The sequence below is a fragment of the Papaver somniferum genome, chromosome 4 (genome assembly GCF_003573695.1).
Source record: "Papaver somniferum cultivar HN1 chromosome 4, ASM357369v1, whole genome shotgun sequence".
Lineage (NCBI taxonomy): Eukaryota > Viridiplantae > Streptophyta > Magnoliopsida > Ranunculales > Papaveraceae > Papaver > Papaver somniferum.
Genome location: NC_039361.1, coordinates 5,773,479 through 5,788,896, shown reverse-complemented (window position 1 = coordinate 5,788,896; position 15,418 = coordinate 5,773,479).

Genomic DNA, 15,418 nt, shown 5'->3' with positions numbered 1-15,418 from the left:
TTTGGGCCTGTAATAATTTTATTTTTCTTTTTCTTTATTTTCTATTTGGGCTTGTAATAATTTTTATTTTTCTTTTTCTTTTTCTTTTTCTTTTATATGCTTGTAATTATTTGTTTGTTATTTTTCTTTTCTTTTGTGGGCTTGCATTTTATTTTGGACTATAGGTTTATACCCCAATCATTGGGCTCCTAACCTTACAAAAAAAAAAAAAAAAAAAAAAAAAAAATTTACTTGCTCCCAGATTTAAAACCAAATTTTATTCTGCTCCCACATTAAAAACCAAAATTTTTCTTTTTCCCATTAAAACCAAATGTCTCCCGCCAAAACCAAATTTTTCCCAACAAAACCAAATTTTTCCAAAAAGTCCAATCCCTTAAAAACCAAATTTTGAGCTTTGTAAACTCTTTACTTAGCCTTTGAGCCCAGTCATGTCTAGATCTTGGTCTACAGTTGGGGAATACAACAAATCCCTTAGAGAACTTGCGCGTGGACAAACTTCACGTTATGAACCTCCCACGGACCATGATGTCAATAGTTATAGGAATTATTATGGACATTTTCAAAGTCCCGAGCCTCAATACATGAACCCTAATGACTATTCACACATGCATCATTCGCCACAACGTGAAAATGAACATTTTGCTAGTGCCTCACTCACACAATCATCTCTTGTGGATCAATTAGAAGCGGATCGCAGCTTTAGAAATGCAATCACATGAGGAATCTGTCACATCTAATTTCTTAGGCAACCTAAAATCTATGCATGTCCCGCATGTGGTAGTTTAGACCACCCTGTTGAGAATTGTCATATTTTGCATAATTTTAGGCAATCTAGAGAAAATCCAAGGTATGAAATGCCCATAAATTGTGAGAATGGTAGTCATTGGGACCATAATCAATCCTTTGAGGGTTGCGATCAATCTTTTATAAACCCTAATGACCATGTACACATGTACCAATCACCACAATTTGAACATGAAGAATTTTGTACTCCCATGAATTTAGACTCCACCACAGAAGCTTTCAGACTCAGTGAGCAAAACTTCGATAGATCTACATCACGAATTCAGGCATATTTAGATCAGATTTTGCTTCACCTACAAAAGGAGGAAATTCATGAGGAAATGTATGTTGTCCCTAATGAAGTGTCTAGTCCCATTCATGTAAATGATGTTGAATATGAACCTAATTTAGAGGAACATGAATCGACTCGACCACCACTTTTAATGAGGACCAATATGCATACTACCATGATGATGATTATGATGATTATGATGATGTGTTAGAAGAACATGAAAATATTGTGGAACCTGTTGGTTCAATAACATATGGCTTCTCGCCCTCGACCTTCATGAATGTTGTTTTTTCTAATACTCATTGTAATTCATATGATTTTGATATTGACATGGGATTCGTACAATTATTCTGTGAAGATGAACATGACATAGGAATAGTTGAATCTTCTGTAGACACTAATATGCATGAAAATATATTTGATGTGTCTGATTCTCTACCTAGGTCACATTGTGATATTTCTCCTGATTTGCCAATGCATGAGAATGAATCTGTTAATGATGTTGATGACTCTGATTGTGATCTTGCCAATTTGTTTGATGATTGTGAGCATGTTGTGACACTTGTAGAAGACTTAGGAGTTGATGTGATTAGTAATGATGTGCCTATCCTCCTACACGAGTCACAATCTGATGGCCTTCCACCCAACCTAGATTTGGTTTGTACCAATATTGTAAAACCAATTTTTCTGAGAATGCCCAACCTAGGTTTGGAACTGTGTGCTTCCCAAGTCCTCTTGGACTATTTTGCTTCTAAGTATAATACATTTGAGGAACCACAGTTGGAATTAGCATGTTTGCCCGTCCCTAGCACAGTTCACTTTGACCTAGACCTTGTACATGATGAACCCCCAAAACTGCGAGATTTTGTTTCCAAAATTTTATCCGTTGAAAAATCCAGGTTTGGGGGTAGCTCATTTTGTTTCACAGTTTCACTTGCGTTTCTATCATATTATTATTGTGTGAAGTTGTTGAAACCGCTACACTTTGTCTTTTGGGTTGATCCTCAACTCTTTAGATTGTTAGTGTATGGTGAATTTTTTTGTATATAATCCAGTAGATAAAATTTTAAAAACCCTTTTGTTCCTTTTGTATATATTTTGCTAATCCAATATGATCTCGGCTGACATATGTTGGATTCTTGCCTTGAAAAAGGAGTTCTAATATTGCTTTCGCCGAAATCGGGTATTCTCTCTCCTTTTACTCTACTCAGCATGTCCCTTTCCATATGTTGCATTTTAATTCTTTCCATATTTTGAAACATTGAGGACAACGTTTAGTTTAGGTTTGGGGGTATAGAGTAGATACCACGATAATATGCCATAATTGAAAACGAACTCCTTCTTTTTTTGAAAAAATTGAAAAATTCCAAAAAAATTGAAAAATCAAAATTCAAAAAAAAAAAAAAAAAAAAAAAAAATGAAAAAATCATAAAAAATGGAGCTCATTTACCTTGAAATGTTGACTCTTGTGCAAATATGTATTTTTATTAGGAGTCTTAGTCTAGATATTTAGGCACCCTGATTCTAGCACAATTCACATAGTGATAAGAAATTTGCACGCGCACGATCTACCAATACATGTATGGCCTCGATCTTCAAGGTGTTTGATAGGAAGTTACGATTGCCAATCACTTTAGAATACTGAACGAAACTTGACTAGCTTGTTCTTTGGTTGGTTGGGATAGAAGGTGGAGGTTACATTAAGAAAGACAACCATCGAATTTAACTGGGTGCATCAAAAAGGGCTACCTCTTGCAAAGTGTCATGTAATTTTTTGTTTCCTTTTGTATATGTATCAAAAGTGTATCAGTGCTTAAAAAAAAAAAAAAAAAAAAAAAAAAAAAAAAAAAAAAAAAAAAAAAAAAGTCGATGTATATTCAGAAAAAAAAAAAAAATACAAAAAATACAAAAAAAAAATCAAGTATTTATCAATTCCATCATCTCTTGTTCAAAAATAAAAAGAGAATAGTCAATGTAAATAAGAGTCATGTAAATAGGCATCTTTTGTTGTTTCGTTGTAATAAGCAAGGAGGGTGTATGCCATTGATGTACAACGCGAGAAATTGTGAAATACCTCCAACTCATTCACAATTCTCGTAAAGTCCGGACAGCTAGCTAGATTTCGACCTCAGTTCTTAGCCTGAGAAACTATCTCTTGGTGATTAGTAGTCATAACTTCAGATCTTTCTTTACACATGTGTAGATACACTTTACACTCTTATCACATGTTTTTTTTTTGTTATCAGTGCTAGGATTGTGCCTTCGATAGCTAGATTGACATCTCCATTTTGCTGTGAGCTTAAACTGTTTTGCACATGTCACGTTTGATGGAATCTGAGCTTATATGTTGACCTAGAACTTTGTAGGTACGTTCTAAGCAAACCTTCACGAGACTTCAACTCGTCCACTAGGGACACTTAGTGGTTTAAAAGGCTTAGTGCATACGCTAAATGCATTCGAGAGACCAGCGACAGTGGTATAGTTAGGATTTCCTTAGTTTTGTTTTACTTGAGGACAAGTAAAATTCAGGTTTGGGGGTATTTGATGAGTGCTAAAAGTGCATATTTCTATATATTTTTCTTGACATTTAACTCATCTTTTGTGCATTAATTCTACATTTTATCCCATATTCTGTATTTTCATTGTTTTCAAGAATAAATATTTTTCTTACTTAATTTTGCATTTTTAGGTAATAAATAAAGATTGGATGAGTTGCGGAGCAAAAAGAGCAGAAAAGTAGTGAAAAGCCAGGAGGAATTACGCAAGGAAGCCGCAAAGTGATGTGCGGAAGACCAAAAAGCTAGGAATGGGCTCAAGAAGGAAGAATTGTTCTTAAAGAAGATATGGGCTTGGCATACCCAAGGCCCAAAATCCTCACCCAAACCCATTTTCTATATCCAAGCCCGTCTCGGATTTCAGCCGTCAGATCGAAGCATTTCAGCATCCTACGGTCGCTCCTATGCCTGTGCATCAAATCCCGATGATTCCGCTCAACACTACAACACCTAACCTAATCTCGCACCGTAGACTTCGTTGTATTTTACATCCTACGGTCGATACAAGCTGCTTCTTTCTTAGCCGTCCGATCCACCTACCATCTCCATATCCAGCGGTTTCAGCTCGCGGTACACCCTCTTGATACACCCGCTCAACACCTTAGCCATCGAACCCTATACCCATCGCCAAACATCCCCTTCCCCTTCTTCCATCGACCTCTCCTCCTCCATACCCTCTGCAGAAACACCCATACCGCCACCATCACCTCCACCTGCTACTTGCTACTTCCATACCTGCCACAGCCACCAAACGTCGCCATATCTACCACCATCACCTACCCTCCCTTTTTCCCCCTCTCTCTAGCCCCTTATTTCACTGATTTCTCACCATTCCTTTCTCTGAAACCCTAGGTGAGAAATCAGTAAAATAAGTGAGTCTATAGACGAATTCGAAGCGTGCAGGAAGGCTAGAAGGAGATGTAGCAACGTGGGTCGAAGTCAGAAACAACTTTCATCATGATTGGTGAGATGAATTTAAAACCCTAGTTTTACTGTTTTGGGGGAAATTTAGGGATTTGGTTTGTAAACCCTAATTGGGTCCTGGGTATAAATAGGGGATATGTATTATGTGTAGAAGGTGTTCTTGGTTAGCCGAGATACCCCCTAATTGGGTCAATTTCAATTTCAATTTACTGTAATTTAGGGTTAATTTGTAATTTGCAATTTCAATTAAACTTTATGTTTATCATGTCATCAATTACTGTCAACATGTTCTAGATCACCAGTTGGGGCTTAGATGAAGCCTGAAGACCTTGTTGGGTAGAAAAACTTAGTGAACATTCGTAGGTATAACTGAATTAGGATGTTAGTGTTCTTGGTGATTGAAGTCACCTGTGATTGAGTGTGCTGTAAGAAGACACTCAATTCTAGGGGTGAACTAGAGAATTTAGGGACTTAACCATCCACATTTGACTGAAGTAGGGAGGTAATGAAGTTTAGGGATCAAACATCACCTGTGATTGAGTGTGCCTTAAACAGACACTCAATGCTAGGGTGATGCTAGTGAATTAAGCTAATTCTCTTCCACTAATGCAGCCCTGGACCATAGGCAGGCTTGAACCTTAACCTAGGTCCATTAGGGACAAGATTTTAGTTCACAAGTAACATTGCCTAGATAGGTTAGAAGGTGGAATTAAATCCCCAGTGTTCTTTAGTATTTTTACCTCATCTTTGTTTACTTCTCTTTCACTGCCTTTGGTTAATTGCTGAACTTCCCTGCCCTTGGCTCTCTGCCTTGGTCTTTCTCTCTTGTTTTATTTTTATTGCTTCTGTAAATACCATTTTCACTGCCCCTGTAAACACCATCTTATTCTTGCTTCAGTGCTTTGTCTCTCATCTTCACTGCACTGTCACTGCCATTTAGCTTAGAAAACTTCAATAGCTCCCTCCGAGTCCCTGTGGACAAACCTTTTCTTACTTCACCTATCTACAACAACCCTGTATACTTGCAGGTGCAGTTGTAGGTTCTTTTAAAACCTCACCATTATACCATAATAGGGCTTCATCTCTTAGACTATCAGGGAAATATTTACACACACCACATCGTAGCGGCCCCATTGGGTCAGTGTCATACGATAAGTCCTAAGGTGCTCAGTTGCATCTCATGTTCCTGTGAACGGGGGTGTGAACACCGGTAGGAAGCACTTCTTCGGGAATGGTAATCTTAGTTGATTTTCGGATAAGGGAGATTGTCCTGCTTCTTGCATGACTACTGCAAACTTCTTATTCTCCTGCTTCCCTATAGCTTCTCTATACATTACTTCGAGTCGGTCGAATCGGGCTTGCAGTTCATCCTCATCTCGCCTGGTTTCGGCCTTATTTCTCCTTTCCAGAGCTCTCTCGGGTGAGAAAGATAGTTCATGGGGGCGATGCCTTGATCTCCCTGAGTCATCGTCTGATTGTTCAACGTATGACACAATCATAGAGCGAGTTTACCTCGAATTCTCCCCTCGCTTTGGATTTGTGGCTGCGAGATTCTCGGTCTCGTAGTCAATATTTACTTCGTCTATTTGGTTTTTGTTTCGTCTATGTTTGGGATCAACATCTGATGATCCCTCGGATAGGCTACCCTCGCGGTTGGGCACACCTCTACTTCCCTTAGGAAATCGGTCCGTTGTTTCCTCGTTTGAGGTGTCAGGGATGTTAATTCGTTCGTCGTCTTGAAGATGCTCGAAAGGGTTTTCCTCCTCTGGATTTCTTCAATGGTGGTGAGTGGCACCTTCTTTATTACTTTGTATTTTAGCATGCGGTTTCTCCGTTCCAGCTTTCTATTTCTCCTTTCTAATTTCATCATTCTCTTATCCTGGGCCTCTTGGGTTTTCAGGATGGTCGCGATGGCAGCCTTAGCATCGACGAGGTCTGAAGGGCTGTTCTTCTTGACGTCACCATTTTATGCTTGTCTCGGCAAGCGGTTCACCCCTCCTAGCTGAGTAATATGAATATCATCACGCTTCTCGAAGGGGTTTCCCTCGCCTTCGGAGCTAGAATTATCAGTTAGTCCTTCCCGATATTGGTCTTCGGGTTGTCCCTCGCCTGGGATCAGAGCCTCGCCTGGATCCATATCGTCGAGTCCTTATGTTTGGGCTCCACCATTTTCTTCTTGGCTCGCACGAGTAAATCATCGTGTCACCATTACCTTCCCTGCAACATATGCAATAATACTTTATTTGTCTTTTCTTTCAGAAACGTGGGACCCTGAATTTGTAGGTCACATGCAATTACTAAGTCATAGTTCAGAATGGACAATTTAGTACAGGAAGACTTTGCAATAGATTTTGCAGACATGTGAAAATGTCAAAACATCCCTGTTTGCATGAGTTGTTGATGATGGAGAAAATGTGTTTTTCCAGTCCTCTTTTTTCGAGGAAATATCTCCTTCAACACGCCATACCCCTATAGGGAAAGAATCTAATTATGACGATTGAGTACGTTTTCCCATTCTAGGAAATATATCTCATCATCTTTTAACTTATGATTTCAAACAAACTTTGAGTTTGATGACTGATTATATACTCATTAATTCCTTCCCTTGACTTAAATTTAAAATTTTACGAAGGAGATTCCAAGATTACGGTGAGTTTGATGATGAACATCATGAAAAGTTCGTCTTTTTCAACTCTCATAAGGTGATTGCTTCCTTATGTAGCCTACTGACTAGCATCTCTTCCCAGCTCTTTCATGGAGGAGATCGTTTGAGCACCGAAGCGTTTAAAACTTCATATTTACTCCGATCTACAACTCTCCTGAGATACATGAGGAAGACTTTAAAAATCTTGAAAATAACAAGAAATATTAAATAAAATTAATGAAAAATGTAGATCTGTTGATCTTGAGTTTCTCCTAGACTTCTTAGATCGTGAAGATCATTTTGAGTCCGAGCTCTACTCATTCATCTCAATAGAAATCTACTTTGTAGTGTGAAAACACTTCTCTTATAGAGATTATGAAAACAATAGACAGTTGTTGTTAGGGAGGTAGATTAGATCTTCATACCTCCCTGTTTCTAGCGCCAAAATGTAGCTGCATATTTTCTGACTACTACACCCTAGTAAGATTAAAGACTAAAAACTATTTAAACATACAAGATTCAACATTAACAAGATGTAAATAACATGAAATATAAAGATTGACACAAACATATAACGTGGTTCGACCATGAAGACCTACGTCCACCGAGAAAAAGATGTTTTCTTATTGATTATAAGGTCTTACTCTTGAAAGTGTTACAAATCTTATATATTTCTCACTTTCTCTCTATCTAAATCTCTCTAAGGAATTCTCTATAGAAAGACCATCTAGGATTACATAAGTTGTCCATCTCCTGGTACATGGACTGGTATTTATAGACAGAATAAACTCGTGGTCGCTTGATCGTCCGAGTTGGGTGAGCTATCATCCACCGACCTGCCTCCCTCGGACTCGTTCTATACCGTCCCTTGCGATGGCATACTTAATTCTCCTTCCGAGTTGTCTCGCTCTCCCTTGGATCGTGCTTCCCTTCTGTAGAGAACCTCGTGTTCCATCGCCTTTGGGTCGTAGTATAGATCGTCTGAGTCTTCTGTCACGATGCCCAACTACCCAAGTCCTTTTCTTATCCTTCATTAAATGCGGTCTTGATTTTTAGACTTGACCGTCTGAGCAGATTAGACCTTTATGCACACGCGTCATTCATGTGGCGTTTGTGCAGTTGCCTCGACTGAGACAAATCCTTCTCTTAACGAATGATTCGGTGCTCCAATCTCATCATCTTATCATTATTCATCCCTTGGGATGTTGAGAAGTACTAAATCTGTGAAACCAAGCTCTAAGAGCTTGTTTCAAACCATAGAGACTCTTCTTAAGATGGCAAACATAATTAGGTAGAACCTTGAGGATGTGACATGTAGACATCTTCATCTAAGTAGCCATGAAGAAAGGAATTACTTACATCCAACTACCTTATTGAACAATTATATGTAATAGCAATACACAGAACTACTCTTACTGTAGTTGATTTCACAAGTGGACTAAAAGTCTCATTGTAATCAATGTCATCCTGCTGATCATAACCCTTTGCAACTAATCTAGATTTAAGCCTATCAATAATACCATCTGATTTTTGCTTCACTTTATATACCCATTTAGATCCTAGGATATTCATATGAGGTTCAGGAGCCACATAATCCCAAGTTTCATTGTTTCTTAGAGCTACATACTCATCTTTCATTGAGACCTGCCAGGCAGGAATACTCATTGCTTGCTTAAAAGTTTTTTGCTCAGAAACTGTAGTTAACAAAGAAAGAAAAGTAGATGGAATAGGATATTTAACAGAGACATGTGCAACATGATCTGGAAACAATTTAGGTTTAGATATTCCTTTTGAGCTCTAGTGACCATAGTAGTATGAAAGAACAATATCAGAACTAGATGAAGCTTGAATTGTTAAAGAAGGATTAGAAACAAGATTTTGTGGCAGAAGAAATTGGAATTGGGTGTAAAGCATGAGAGGAAGTAGAAGGTGCAGAATTAGCAAAATAAAACTGGGACTCATCAAAAATTACATTTCTAGAAATGTAAGTTTTTCTAGTTAAAGGATTATAACACTTGTAACCCTTATGAAAAGAACTATAACCAAGAAAAGCACATTTTATAGACTGTGGAGAAAGTTTATCTGTTCTAAGATGAACTAAATGAGGATAACAAACAACACCAAAAATCTTTAGAAAAGAATAATCAGGAGGAGACCCAAACAAAACCTCAAAGGGAGATTTGTAATGAAGAATTTTTGTGGGAGTTCTGTTAATTAGATATGTGGCAGTTAAAAAAGCATCATACCACATTTCTTTTGGACAAAAAGCATTAAACAGAAGAGTATTACCCTTTTCAGTAATGTGTCTATGCTTTCGTTCAGCTAGACCATTCTGCTCATGGGTTTTAGGACAAGAAATCCTAACAATAATACTATTTTGTTTAAGAATAGTTTTGAATGGACCTTTAACTAACTCTGCAACACCATCCATTTGAAAAGAAACAATTTTTATAGAAAACTGATTTTCAGTATGAGTTGTGAAATGAATAAAACATTTGGAAGCATCTGACTTGAGTTCCATTGGATAAATCCAATTGAATCTACTAAAGTGATCTATGAAGACAATGTAGTATCTATAACCATTTAAAGAAGGAATTGTAGGGCCCCAAACATCACAATGTATCAAAGACATAGGTTTATTTTCATGAGAACTGGACAATTGAAAAGGAAAATTTTTGCTTTTAGCAAGCTAACATGGATCACACAAAGCAGTGGAATGAGGAGTAGTTAAAACAATATGTTTTGAGGAGTGTAATTTTTGAACAATATTATTTTATGGATGACCTAACCTACTATGCCAAACATTTGAAGAAGCAGAAATAGCAGCAGATAAAGCAAGACTAGAATTATATGGAAAAATAGAATGATGAATAGGATAAAGATTATGAACTACAGTTCCTTGAGCAAGAAAAGCATGTGTAGAAAGATCTCTTATTTCATATGTAATTGGAGTGAGTTTAAAGTAGCAGTGATTATCCCTTGTAAATCTAGCCATATAAAGTAAATTATGCTTCATCTAAGGAACCAATAAGACAGTATTCAACCTAAAGCTAGTTTTAGTTGTAGCCATAATTATGTTGAAGTAATCTCTCATCACCAGTCATATGTGCAGTTGCACCAGAATCAGCAAGCCATTGTGGAGCAGTTGAAGTAGAAGCACCAGAACTGTTGAAAGCACCAGAATAACCCATGTCTTCATTCACAGATGTAAAAGCAGATTGTTGTGCCAAATTAGCTGAACCATTTCCTGAAGTTGAACCATAATTATATGGTGGAGGATAATATCTGAAATGACACCTACTATCAAAATGTCCTTTCTTCCTACAAATTTGGCACTCAACTTGAGAATAATCTCTCCTTCCATTACCAGTAGCAGAGCCACCTTCATAAGAGGTATTAGACCTAAAATTACCATTGCCTAAGTTTTTGTTATTAAAATTTCCATTTTCTGAGTTCTTGTTGCCATAACTGCCATTACCTGAACTTTTGTTTTTATTTCCATTACCAATTCCCATTTTTGTTATTAAAACTTCCATTCCCATTACCAGAATTCATATTTCTTGAATAGAGACCACTAGGATTCTGAGCATCAAATGAGATATTAGTATCATTAGTTTGATCAATAATCCATTGTTCATGATTGAGTAATCTGGGTTTTAACTCTGCAAAGGTAAAAGGGACTTCTCTATTTTGTGCAGAAATCACAAAATTGTAATATTCTCTCCCTAGACCATTCAATACATGCATCACTAAATCTGATTTACTAACTCTTTCACCAATATATGCCAATGAATCAACTATAGTCTTTAAATTTTGCTGATAAAGCAATACAGTAAGATTTCCTTTCTTCAAGCTATACAATTGGTTTCTTAGCATATTTTTCCTTGCTAAGAACTGATTTCTAAAGCTAACTTCAAGAAAAGACCAAATTTCTTTTGCAGTTGATAAAACCAATACATCTCCAGAAACCGATGGAGGTAAGGTTGCTTTCAAACAACTCATAACAAAAGAATCAACTTTCTTCCAATATAACCATCTTGGATTTAAAACAGAAATTCCATCAGTAGTGTTATACTTAGAGGGTTCTCTTTCAGTACCAGTAACATAGCCATATAAATCAGTGGAAACTAAAATTGACTCAAATTGGTCTCGCCATAGAAGAAAATTTGTGGAATCTAATTTTAATGAAACAAAGTTTGATATATTTGAGAATGGTAAAGTGAAATTTAGAGGATTACCATCTTGAGACGTACCATCGGAAGCCATATTTCTTCTTCTTTGATAAACAATTACGGGCATTAACAATCTAGATCTGAAATTGATGTCGACCAAGAAACTAGAATTGAATCTTGAAATAAAGTTCTGACCTAGAAGGAATCAAATTTGAATCTGAATTTGTGAAGAATCCAAAAGATTATTGTAAAAAGGTATGAAGAATTCTTTAATCTGCCTGAAAAAGTTGTGTAAGAAAGATTATTTGCAAAAACAATTTGTGACAAATTTATGATAGGATCGTTCCCGACAATACCATGAGAAACCAATGACCTGAATATTATTGAAAAAGATAATTCTTACAGAAACTAGCATTGGCTATTAATACAGCCAATAACTGGGTGTAATGTTATTACAGGCACACACGTAGCCCACACACTTACACTCATAAAGATAGGTCAAGTCAACTAAGGTTGACTTGACAGACACACACATTATCTAATAGTGTTGTGTGCCACGCAAGAACAAAAAATAAATAAATCAAGATATCGATTTCAGAAGACTAGTCTGTTATAGATCTATTTCTACATACCCTTTGTTGACAGTGGTACATTGGCACGTATTTAGTCTGCTTAATTTGATTTTTTTTTTTCTTTCTTTCAGAACTTCATGTTCTTTTGAAAAATAATCGATACATTCGTATTTTGGAGCGATATTTGAAAATGATATACAGTTTTGATTCAAACTCAAAAATCTAATTCCGAACGTTGAATAAGGGAACAAAAGTTAATTAGCTTTAACAAAAAGAACTTGAGAAAAGAAGGGCACCTTTTGTGTAGCAATATATCTGTTAGAACCATATGTATATTCAAATGTAACCGAGTAAACACACAAAAGATGGGCGCTTTTTTCTTTCCTCTTTTCGGTCTTTTAGACAGTAATTAGTGGAGGTTTGGGGCGTCTAATAAGTCTAATCATGTTGTTGCCCTGGAACACTCTTCAAAAGTCGCTAATTAATCTCAAGTCAAGGTCATTTTTTATTAATTAAACCATCCTTTCAGGGCTGTTGCATGTTCTTGGCATCTCCATCACGCGCATTTTATACGGTTTAGGCTTTAAGGTTTAGACACCATTAAAGTTTCTTCGGGTATGTTACCTTTACGGCAATGCTATTTGACGAGCTTTCATGCTCTCCACCTTCCTCCCTGATGAGCTGTCTGCGGACTGGATGAAAAAAAAAATCAGAATCAGGAAGACACATAATTTTTAAAATTTGACCAAATCTAGGCGGGAATGTGAAATTTTGAATTTCTAAAGTTTGGGCTCGATTGAAATAATTCATCATCTCAAATATGTACAAGACAACTACTGTATTTTTCTCCTTCATCTGTGTGAACATATTATATGATATCTTCAAATCTCCCTTCTCTCTGTAGTTTTTTTTTTCCATTCTCAATTGTTGTAAAGGAGAAGGTTAGTATTTATTTGTAATGCTAACTAGGTGTTTGCCTTATTGTCTAAATGAGAATGGAAAATTGTCAATTAACAGAGACTGTTGTTGATAGTTTATGCGAAGTGTTATTGTAATTTCGACCTTTCAATGAGACTATAGTCAAAATGGTATCTCCATATACATTCAAGCTTACGAAAGAGAAGATGAGCAGCAACTTTTTAGCTCTCTTCTTACTGGATTAAGAACCAACTGATAAGTTGGCGACATTCTTATGAATTTGAAATAACACATTCCCTTATGAACAAGCAAATCCAACTGAATTTTATGTCTAAAATTCACTCCAGTGACACTGAATTTCAAATTGATCACAGAAAAATGGGGATTAATCAAGGGTTATTTTGTTTTTGGTACTCAGGTTTGGTCCAAGTTTTGAGTTTGGTCTAACATTTGTCCAGCTTGGTGTTTGGTACCTGGAAAAGACGTTGACTTGCGTTGACTCATTTTAATTCTGACTTCCGTTTAATAATTATTAAAAATCTGAAATAAAATTTAATTATTAGTCTAAGATACTGTTATACCCTTTCACTTTACCAAACAGTCTCTAAAAACCTAATATATTTTCTACTTCATCTTCTTACGCCTCCCCGTGAACCATCTTCATATCCTGGTGCTGAAATCGAGAGATGATGAGCGACGAAACTGCAGAAGGGTGTGATGAAATTATTTCGAGAAATAGAAGATTCAGATGAAGTCTGTAAAGGGGTCGATCTGTGCAGAAAAGATTGAATCTAAAAGTTGCTGAGATGAAGCTGCTACTGATGATATTAATTCGATAAGGTTTTGATGATGAAATTGGTTAGGGTTTTGTTGCAAACAAGAAATCAATGTCGAAACTGAAGCTGTTGTTAATCGATGTTGTGAATTTGTTATGGGATTTTAGATCTGGAACGTTGAGGAGAAGAATTAGGGTTCGAAACTACAAGAGCTTCGTTCTGTTAGCAGTAGAATGACAGAGAAGAACGAGAATTGAAGATTGGTTTTCCTCATATTTGAGTTCTAAGCGAAATTGAAGTGTTCGTAGGGGTTTTATTTGAATCAGTTTTGAAAATAAATTGTTGATGTTCATGGACCGAGTCGCTGACGCATGTTGATTGATATCTGGTCTTGATCGAGATGCAATTGGCATTTGTTGATATCAATTTTGGGATTTTTAGCAATGGACTGAAATTAGGGTTTTCATCAGTAAAAGATGAATTTAGGGGTTGTGTCAATTGATTCTGATTTCACAACAAGGAAGTGGAGATGCTCTTGTGATTTTAGGGTTTTCGATGTATTAATGATCTTATGGTTGAACGATAGTGAAGAATTGATGTTCGTTTGGTCAAACGGGTAAGGTAAATCTGAATTTGGTGGAATTGATTCAACAAATCAATTAGGTGAATCTGAAGTTGGCGAAGGGAAGTTAGTTCTCTAACCGGAGATAGAGAAAATGGTCAAGAGGAGTTATATAATTGTGTAAATATGTGTGAAGTCAAGGGTATATTGGTTTAGTTATTAGAATTTATTTAATGTATTTTATACTTACTAAACAGAAGTCAACATTTAACGTGGTCAACCGGGGTCAACGTCTTTTCCAAGTACCAAACATCAAGCTGGACAAATGTTAGACCAAACTCAAAACTTGGACAAAACCTAAGTACCAAAAACAAAATAACCCATTAATCAAACCTTTAGATCTTTTAAATGCCGATGCTATCATTTGCATATCAAAAATGACAGTTGTAAGCACAGACAACATTGCCGAGAAGCTGAAAAACATTAAAATGTATTGTATGTACACACACATACATATATATCAAAATATTACGCGATGTATGCAGAAAAGAAATTTTCATAATTACAAAACACGCTCGAGCTGCACCATCTATGTCTCGCTTCTTTGTGTGGATTGCATTCCAGCCCAAAAACAGTCTTTTAGATAATAAGGTATCCACCGACGCCTTTCTTCATGTAATCCATTGAGCTACTCATTGTCAAACAATTCATACTTCTCTAACATCTTCATCCATTTTATTTCAAAGTCTGATGGATATTGTTTATTATAGACAACCTCACACCTGATCGACCAAGGAGATCCATTTGATTCTTTACCCAAGGATAACATATCGGTTACAATGAAAATATCTTGCATTTTCCGGATTTTGTTCATGATTATGCTCCAAAACGAGCTTGCTAATTACATAACCAATTAGATAATCTAATCGTAACACTAGATTAGCTAAGAAACCACATTAAATTGTGGCTTGAGGCTGTAATATTTTTCAGAAACAGAATCACGCTTACCTGCTCGAGCACAAGTAAATGTGCAACTTCTTATTTCCCCTGCGACATTTTTCTTAAACGTGCTTTTCATTACTGGAAACCCAGCTTGTATTCCAAATGCTTTATAAAACTCCCATGCATCATTTATGCTTTTAAACTTCATACCAACAGCTAGCTTTATATTAGGTTTAACACCATCAATATCAATGGAGTCTGACTTCGTAGGGATTCCC